Below are 9,553 nucleotides of genomic sequence, written 5' to 3'. Positions count from 1 at the left end.
CCTAGGGAAAGGAAATTAACAGTATGTAAGGACACGTGGGCAATGACGTTTATTGTAGAGATATTTTAATGACCAGAGATAGAGGAAAAACGTGTTTTTTTGGTAGATAGTTTTCTAAATAATTAATATGTTCACTGAACAGAATAATATGCATCTATCTAAAATAAGGAACTATAGGTCTAACAGACAGCTTGGAGATATTTTCCTGAGGTATCGCTGAGTGAGCAAATAAAGAAGCAAAAAAGGTAAAAAAAACATGGTCCCAGTTTTATAGAATAATTATTTAAGGCACCATAAATATGATTTTCTCTATTATGTGTCTGTGTGAGATTACATAACAAAAGACCTTTTTTTCCCCCAGAATAGTAAGAAAGGCTACTTCTTACATAACTAACAAGAGTAACTTGGAGAGAGGCAGACAGTAATATTAGGAGGAAGAGCGGGGTGAGGAGGAGAAAGAGGTAGATGGGACATGAAGTAAAACTGGAAAGATAAAGAAATTAAGATTTCACATACAATTGATTTTTAAAAAATGTAATAGCAGTGGTTACCCCTGACTAGAAGACCAGGAATAAGGGGAAAAATTGTACTGGTGTGTGAACTTGGTTTTTTACAACATTTTCAAAAAGGTTTTATTTATTTATTTATGTATGTATGTATGTATGTATTTATTTATTTAGACAAGAGTCTTGCTTTGTGGCCCAGGCTGGAGTGCAGTGGCGTGACCTTGGCTTACTGCAATCTCCACCTTCTGAGTTCAAGCAATTCTCCTGCCTCAACCTCCCGAATAGCTGGGACTACAGGCATGCAACACCATGCCCAACTAATTTTTTTGTGTTTTTAGTAGAGACAGGGTTTCACCATGTTGGCCAGCCTGGTCTCGAACTTCTGACCTCAAGTGATCTGCCTGCATCGGCCTCCCAAAGTGCTGGGATTACTGGTGTGAGCCACCGGGCCTGGCTAAGAGGTTGTAATTTAAATAAACAAAAGTATAGTTTGAAAAGAAAGTAAAGAACTAAGCAAGAAAATATGAATAAATATAAATATTCTGTAGAATGAACCAATTATGCATAAATGGGAATGATTTCAAAAGTTCTGAAACTTAGAAACTATCAAGGGATACCCACTTATGCAAGTTCTGGAAGTAGGGAAGGATCTGCTGAATTTATTATTACTAGCCAGACATGTGCCATCCTTTCAAAGGATTATCTCACTCAGTCCTCATAAGTGCTCTCTGAGAAAGCAATTCACTATCTCCATTCTATAGATGTAGAAACTGAGGCTTAGGGTGATTAAAATAGAATGTGTCAGGGAACTGGTGACATAATATGGCTGTTCCACTTTTATTTATTTTTGTATTTTGTATTTTTGTTGTTCTTTTTTTTTTTTTTTTTACATGCCTTCCTTCTTACCACTAGGACTTATTTTTCAGAAATTTACTTGTTAGCATTTTAAAATAGAAAATGTATCGAATATTAGAACAAAATTCTGTAAGTAGCAAGGTGGGCAAAGTGTTTTCTGTCAGATAAATATTATAGAAGCATGAAAGACTGGATATAATAACTTCCCCAGGAGAAATGGAGATGGGATAAGGACCAAATTTTACTAACATTTAAAATGAACCCTTAGTACTGGAGTCCAAAGAGAGTGGGTAGTATTCTAAGAAATCAAAGGGAATGATGAAGCTTTCTCCAAACAAGGCTAGTCCAACAATAATTTCCTCAACTAATTCCATGTTGCCATAAGAAATCCAAAAATGCAAAGCCTTATACAAAGAATCAAGTCCTGTTTTATAGTTCTCTCTCTGTCTCTCTCTAGATATGTATGTGTGCATGTGTAAATTTTTTGAAGCATTTGTGTGTGTTTTGGACCTAATACCCACTACTCCTAAAGTTTTCAGAGTGTATATCCTCCAAACAAGAATATTCTCCATTTCCAGCATAACCATCACAACTAGGAAATTCACACCATTGCAAGACTGCCATCCAATCTACACACCACATTTAAATTTTGTCAGTTGCCTTAGGAGTGTCCTTCATAATCAACTTTTCCTTTTGGTCTAGGATCCAACTAAGAGTTATGTGTTGTATTTAGTTGTGATGTCTCCTTAGTTTGCCTATATCAGGAGCAGTTCTTCAGCTTTTCCTCATCTTTCATGACATGGTATTTTTCAAGAATGTTGGCCTGTCACTTAGTAGGTTGTCTGTCAATTTGGGGCATTTAACTTTTCTTCATTATTCATTTTTGGCAGGAATACAACAGAAATACTGTTGTCTTCTCATTCATCATATTAAGAGGCATCTGATATCCATGTGTCTCATTATTTGAGATTTTTTACTTTATTACCTGGTTTATGAAGTGTCTGCTAAGTTTGTCTGCTACAAAACTAATTAATAAGTATTTTGCATTTATTAACTGAGATGTATGTTGTAGAGTGTTACTTTGAAACTATATAGACATCATGCTTCTTATTGAAATTTTACCCCCAGATTTAGCATTTCATTGATTCTTATCTGAATCAATTATTATAATGATTATGAAATGATGATGATTTTCTAATCCCACCATTCCTCTGTATTTATTAGTTTATATTCTACCAAATGCTGACTTACTTACTCACAGCTTTAAAGCAGTATGGACTAATGGATTTCAGTTAAATTCAGTTGGTTGTAATCTATTGCTATCTTTATTTTTATGCTCAAGTTTTCCCAAGTTAGGCTAGTAGGAACCTCTGCAAGCCAGCTCCTATATCATTTTGTCATTTTCCCTTGTTTCTATAGGCACTTTCTTACTTTAAGCACAAGAGGTGCCTGAAATCAGCTGTTTATCCAAAGAGCCCTAATTTCTTTCAGTGGAGAAGGGTAGTTAGAAACCTAATCTAGGAACATGGTGGGTTCATTACTATTTTATACCCACACATACTCACAGACACACTGTATCTCTTTCTATGCCCACTCATCTACATATATTAAATATCATGAGTCCACAATTATACCTTCAATTTCAATCTAATTCACTAGGTTTATGCAATTCTTACTTTCCCTGCTTACACCTTCTTTCTCTAACTAGAAGAAACCTAGCTTCTCAATATATTTGCTTATTTTCTCAGTCCTCTATATGTAATCAATCTCTCTACCATGCAGGCCATCTCATTTGAGTCCTGATATCTTCACACATGTTGGGTACTCAGTATGAGCATCACACTCTTCCTCTACACTGGAACTTCTTGTGAATGAAGTCATATACTATGTAAACTTTTTTCTCTGGATTCTTCAACTGAGTATAATGTTTTTGAAATTCATCCACATTATTGCATCTGTTTTTTTTCTTTTTATTGCCAAGAATAATTACATTGTATTAATACACCATAATTTGTTTATCCATTCTTTTGCTGATTGATATTTTTATTGTTTCCTGTTTGGGGTTATTATATAATGGGACTAGTGTGAACATCCCTGTATAATATCTATTGTGGACATGTGTTTTCCTTCTTCTTGGGTAGATATTAAGGTGTATAATTGCTATATTAGAATCTTCCAAATAATTTCCCAAGTAGAGATACCATTTTACACTTACCCAACTGCGGTTTGAGAGTTCTGGTTGCTTCATATCTTTGCCAACATTTGATGTTGTCAGTGTTTTAAATTTTATCCAATCTAGTGGGTGTGTAGATATTTCTCATTATGGTTTAACATGTATTCCACTATTGGCTAATAATGGTGAGCCCTATTTTATGTGCTTATTGACCATATAACTTCTCTTGTGTCAATTTAAGCCTTTGTTCGTTTAAAAAATAGGAAATAGGATTGTTTGTCTTTTGATCATTTATTTGTAAGAGTAATATATATATATATTCTGGTTACAAGTCCTTTGTCAGATGTGCAAGTTATTTTCTCCCAGTCTGTGGCTTGCCTACTTATTTTACTAATAGTATCTTTTGATGAGCAGAAAAGTTTAATATTTATGAGATTTGTTATCACTGTCCACTGCCTTCACAGTGCAGAAGTGTGGCACCTGACATCATCAGGCCTCTTCATATTCTGGCTCTGTGACTTACATCCTGATGCTGCTGAGTTGGCAATGTCAGTCAGCAGGTGGTGTCAAAAGTCTGAGTATTCCTAGAAACCATTCCTACACCAGGAGGGCTAACAACAACTTACCTATCTGTATACACGACTTTAAGCCCATAATTATATCTCTAATACACTTTCTCCTAGCCAGATGATGAAAATTCTCACGGCCATTTCATTGTCAATTGACATGAGAACTATGATAGAGAGAAGTTGAAATGGAAAAGTGAGTGTCCCTAATGAATTAAGGATAAAATATATTTTTACAAATTTTACATAAACATATGTTTATATGAACACATTGCTAGGATCTCTCCCAGGGTCTTGGAAAGGGCCTATGCATGTGATACACTATGAAATTATGCTACATTGATTTCACAGTAAATCTACCTGTGACATTGCCTATGAAGCCACCCACACCAGCAAAATCTGCAGTGTTTACTACAAATTTAGCTCAAACCCAGATTATGAATTCCTCTCATAGGCAAAACAGAATAGTTTTTGGAAGTCTAACCATCCTTCAAGAGCTAGAAAAGTGAAAATAAGTATGAAAATAATTTGCATAACAGATTGCAGAACCATTGAAGCAAAAAAACAAAAAACAAAAAAGTTCATATTCCAGGCAGTGAAGAACTATGAAGTTGAGCTGAAGTTGCTTTTTCCCTGGGGAAATTTGCTGATTCGGAGGGGAGTTACACTTGTTTTTTGTTTTTTCCCCTAATATACACTTTTTATGGAGAACAGCATCTCACTATATTGCCCAGGTAGGTCTCAAACTCCTGGGCTCAAGCTGTCCTCTCACCTCTGCCTCCCTGAGAGCTGGGATTACAGGCATGAGCCACCATACCCTGTGGAACTTACTGATTCTGGATGCAAGCATAAAGCTGGTAAAAGGACCACTAATAGGGAATACATGGAAAAAGCCCAGAAATTTGTTACTTTTGCAAAGCGTAAGTCACACAGCGTCAATTGAGAGCCTGATACAAGGCAGTTTTCCCTTAGGCATTTGAAACATTTTTGTGTAAGGAAGAACATTTAACAAGCTATGTCAAAAACCTCTGAAAAATGCAGCTGAATTTTCAACCGTCTTAAGGTACTGAGGAATTAAAGTTTAGAATTCATGACTAACCCAGAGAATGAACACTGGCAAATATATTAGTCTCTCAGTTGAAAGCCCTAGGACTATAAAGAGATCGGCCAAACCTTTCCAATATGGCAACCGAGTACTGCCTCACCTCCGGCATTGCCTGGATAAATTCCTTTCTGCCTAGCAAAGGAAAAGGGGAACATCCTGAATCAGAGGAAATGACCACAGACTGGATTTATGGACTCCCAAGGCCTACATGAAATGAATTTAGGTGAAAACAGTATTTATCATTTGACTGCCACGAATCTCCACACTCAGTAGTTGACCAAGTAGAATCTCCCTTCTGGGGAGATTTCAGAGAATAATGTTTCTGTTAAAGACTTGAAAGATGTATTGAACTCCAGTTGCATTATCTCTTTAGCCTGTACATAAAACAAATTGAGATTGATGAATGAAATGGATTATTATAAGCTTCATAAGGTGGCAATTTTAATTGATTGTTACTTTCAGTTTGGCTTGCTGTCCTATTTGACCACCTTGACATCTGGCAACCTCTCACTGACACCTTGATTTTAGCCCACTGAAATAGATTTTTATCTTTTGATCTCCAGAACTGTAGGATAGTACATTTATGTTGTTTTAAGTCACCGTATGTGGCAATTTGTAAAAGCTGCCACAGGGATATAATAAACTAAGTGAGCTAAATTTCAACTTTGGAGAAGAAATTAACTGTATTTGAATGTTCTGCTTCTATTTCTGAATCAAGTCATGAGACTGTTGGCTTTGTGTGTGGCTGAAAGCAAGAGAAAGATCTTGAATCTGTCCATCTATGGGTGAGCAATTGTGGCTTTTAGCTGTCATACCCAAGAAAATCCAAAAGTGCTTGATCTGTCTGAAGCAGATTGGAATGCTATATGGAGGCCGTATATGCCTTGATAGAAGTATTTTAGCAGAGGCTACCAGATTTCTGCAGCACAGCCACGCCTTCTTTAGCAAAAAAAAGATCAACTGAGGGAAATAGAAAGGTAGAGAATCCTAAATTACTGCTTTAAAAACAGGACATTCAGATCTTCAGGCTCACGGCTAAAAAAAATAAAATAAAATAAAAGGAGACCTCACATTCTTAATTGTCTTAAGAAATATAGATTATAGATATATAGATACACATATATCTGTGCATATTTAAATGCAAAGCTCTTTAAATGAATTGCTGAGTGTGTTTTACTGATTCTATTATCTTTTTATTTTGAAATAATTTTAGACTTACAAAAAAGTTACAAAAATAGTTGAGAGAACTCATGTATACTCTTCAACTAGACATTTTACATAATCATAGCATAATTATCAAACCACAGGAAATTACCATTGAAAAAATACTGTTAAAATTTTGCAAACTGGGCCAGCTGCAGATGCTCACACCTGTAATCCCAGCACTTTGGGAGGCCGAGGTGGGAGGATCACCGAAGATCAGAAGTTCAAGACCAGCCTGGCCAACATGGTGAAACCCAGTTCTCTACCAAAAGCACAAAAATCAGCCAGGTGTAGCGGTGCACTCCTGTAATCCTAGCTACTCAGGAGGCTGAGGCAGGAGAATCGCTTGAACCTGGGAGGTGGAGGTTGCAGGGAGCAAGATCAAGTCATTGCACTCCAGTCTGGGTGACACAGCGAGGCTCTGTCTCAAAAAAAGAAAGAAGAAAAAAAAGCAAACTCTTTCACAAATGATCTCAGGATCTCATCCAGGATCCTACATTGCATTTAGTTGCTGTATCTCTTTAGTCTCCTCCTCCAACCTGGGACAGTTCCTCAGTCTGTCTTTCATGACTTTGACACCTTTGAAGATTATTAGCCAATTATTTTACAGAAATACCTTCAGTTTGGGTTTGTCTGATGTTTTCTTATGGCATATATTGAGGTTATACATGTTTGGCAAGAATATCACAAGAATGTTGAGGTGCCCATTTTAGTACCTCATATCAAGATGTTAACAATGTTTTATTGTATTACTATGACGATAACTTTGAACACTTGGTTAAGATAATTTCTTCCAGGTGTCTTCACTGTAAAGTGACCATTTTTCCTTTTTAAATTTATAATTATCTTGAGAGGGAATATTTTGAGATTATGCAAATATTCTGTTTCTCATCATATTTTTGCTACTTACGTTGGTGTTCATCAGTGATTCTTGCCTGCAATCATTATTTCTGTAGCATCTATTTTCTATTTCTATTGCTAATTCTACATTTATTTATTGGAATTCTACTGTAAAGAAGAGTTGTTATTTTTCCCCCGTTTGTTATTTGTTCAGTCATTTATTTAAACTCATATAGACTCATGGGTATTTGTTTTATTCTATTATTTGTAGTCCCAATACTATCATTATTTAATTTACTGCTAAAATTGTTCTAGATTTGGCCTTTGGGAGCTCCTTCAAGTTGACTCATGTATCTTTTTAACACGCCCCATCACTATTTGAGAACTTCTATACTCTGTATCACCACCAGCTGTTCTAGGGTCATCTTGGACTTTTACTTCCCCAGCCCTGGAATCAATAATTTTTCTAAGGATCCTTGGTTCCTTTTACTGGAAAATATATTTAGAAATCAAGATCTAGGCACCAGGTGTGCTCATTGCTACTGATTTGTTATTGCTTCCAGTGAACTATCACTCTCTCAGTGAACAGAGCACACACATACATTTTTATTTCTATACCTAGCTCTGTGGGTGTGTGTGTGTATGTGTATTTGTGTGACCACAGTTCATACTAATGCCTCCAATTCCAATCCAAATACCACAGAGTTTATCTGCATAAACTCCCTCCATTCCTTTCTTGTACCTTCTTTCTTGGACAGTGAGAAATTTGGCTCTCATTATCCATAATATATGTACTTATTTGCTCAATTCTAATACACAAATAGCTTTAGAATTACTAATCCACTCTGTTGGGAATAACAATTTTACTAACTAGAGTACAATATTTATGTACAGTTTTTTTTGCTTTTATCCTTAGATGAATCTGTCATCAGCAAAATAGTCAAGATACTCTTTTTCCCAAAGTTAATTAGGTTAGTTTTTTTTTCTTCCTTACCCTCTTTAACTTGCTTTTGTTGTTCATCTGTAATGCAGGTGGGTTAATTTATTATTCTCTGTATTTCTTTTGGGTACCTCTCATTCTGGTTGACTTTAATTGTTTATTTAAATTTGGATATGTGAAGCATTACTATGGCTACAAAAGTTAGAACACACAAAATGTTATACGTACTTACAAAAGTGTCACTCCCCCTCAGCCTTTCCATTCCACTAATTCTCCCATTTTTTATACTGTATTCCAAATCACCACTTCCTCCAACCCTGTGGGTAACTAATCTCATTAGTTTCTGGTTTATCATTCCTGTCTTTCTTTTTGTATAAAGGGGCATATATGTGTATAGTTCATTACATGTCCTTCTTTCTTATATGAAAGAACTGTAAGATAGTACATTATATGAAAGGTAGTATAGACTGGGTGCAGTGGCTCACGCCTGTAATCCCAGCACTTTGGGAGGCCCAGGCAGGTGGATCACTTGAGGTCAGGAGTTTGAGACCAGCCTGGCCAACATGGCAAAACCCTGTCTACACTAAAAATATAAAAATTAACTGGGTGTGGTGGTGTGCACCTATAATCCCAGCTACTTTGGAGACTGAGGCAGGAGAATCGCTTGAACCTGGGAGGCAGAGGTTGCAGTGAGCTGAGATCATTCCACTGCACTCCAGCCTGGGTGATAAAGTGAGACTTCATCTAAAAAACAAACAAACAAACAAAATAGAATGATGATATATAATACTCTTTGCACTTTGCTTTTTCCATTTAACAGTATAACCTGAACTCACTCTGTATTAGTTCATACAGATCTTTATTCTATTTTAAAAGTCTTTTAAAAAACTTTTTATTTTGAAAAAGTTACAGATTTACAAGAAGTTGCAAAAGTAAAAATAGAGGTCTTTTCTATCCCTTTACCCAGTTTCCCACAGTGGAACATCTTACATGATAATAGTAAAATAACAAGGAAATTGACTTTTATACAATCCATAGGTTTTACTCATTTAACTACTTTTACAAGCATGTGTGTGTATATAGTTCTGTGTAACTTGTCACATGTAGATTTGTTTAACTATTGCCACAATCAAGATACACTATTGTTCCATTTCTACAAATATCTCTTGTGTTACTCCTTTCTAATTACACCTATCTCTTTCTGTTCTCGATGCCCCATCCCTAACTCTTGGCAACCACTAATTTGTTCACTATCTCCATTGCTTTGTCATTTTTGAGAATGTTTGCTCATAAATGAAATCATATAGCATGTAACCTTTTAAGATGAACTTCTTTCACTCAGCTTAATTCCTTTGACATTCATTC

Source organism: Piliocolobus tephrosceles, chromosome 5 (genome assembly GCF_002776525.5).
Source record: "Piliocolobus tephrosceles isolate RC106 chromosome 5, ASM277652v3, whole genome shotgun sequence".
Lineage (NCBI taxonomy): Eukaryota > Metazoa > Chordata > Mammalia > Primates > Cercopithecidae > Piliocolobus > Piliocolobus tephrosceles.
Note: the sequence above shows the minus strand (reverse complement) of the source record.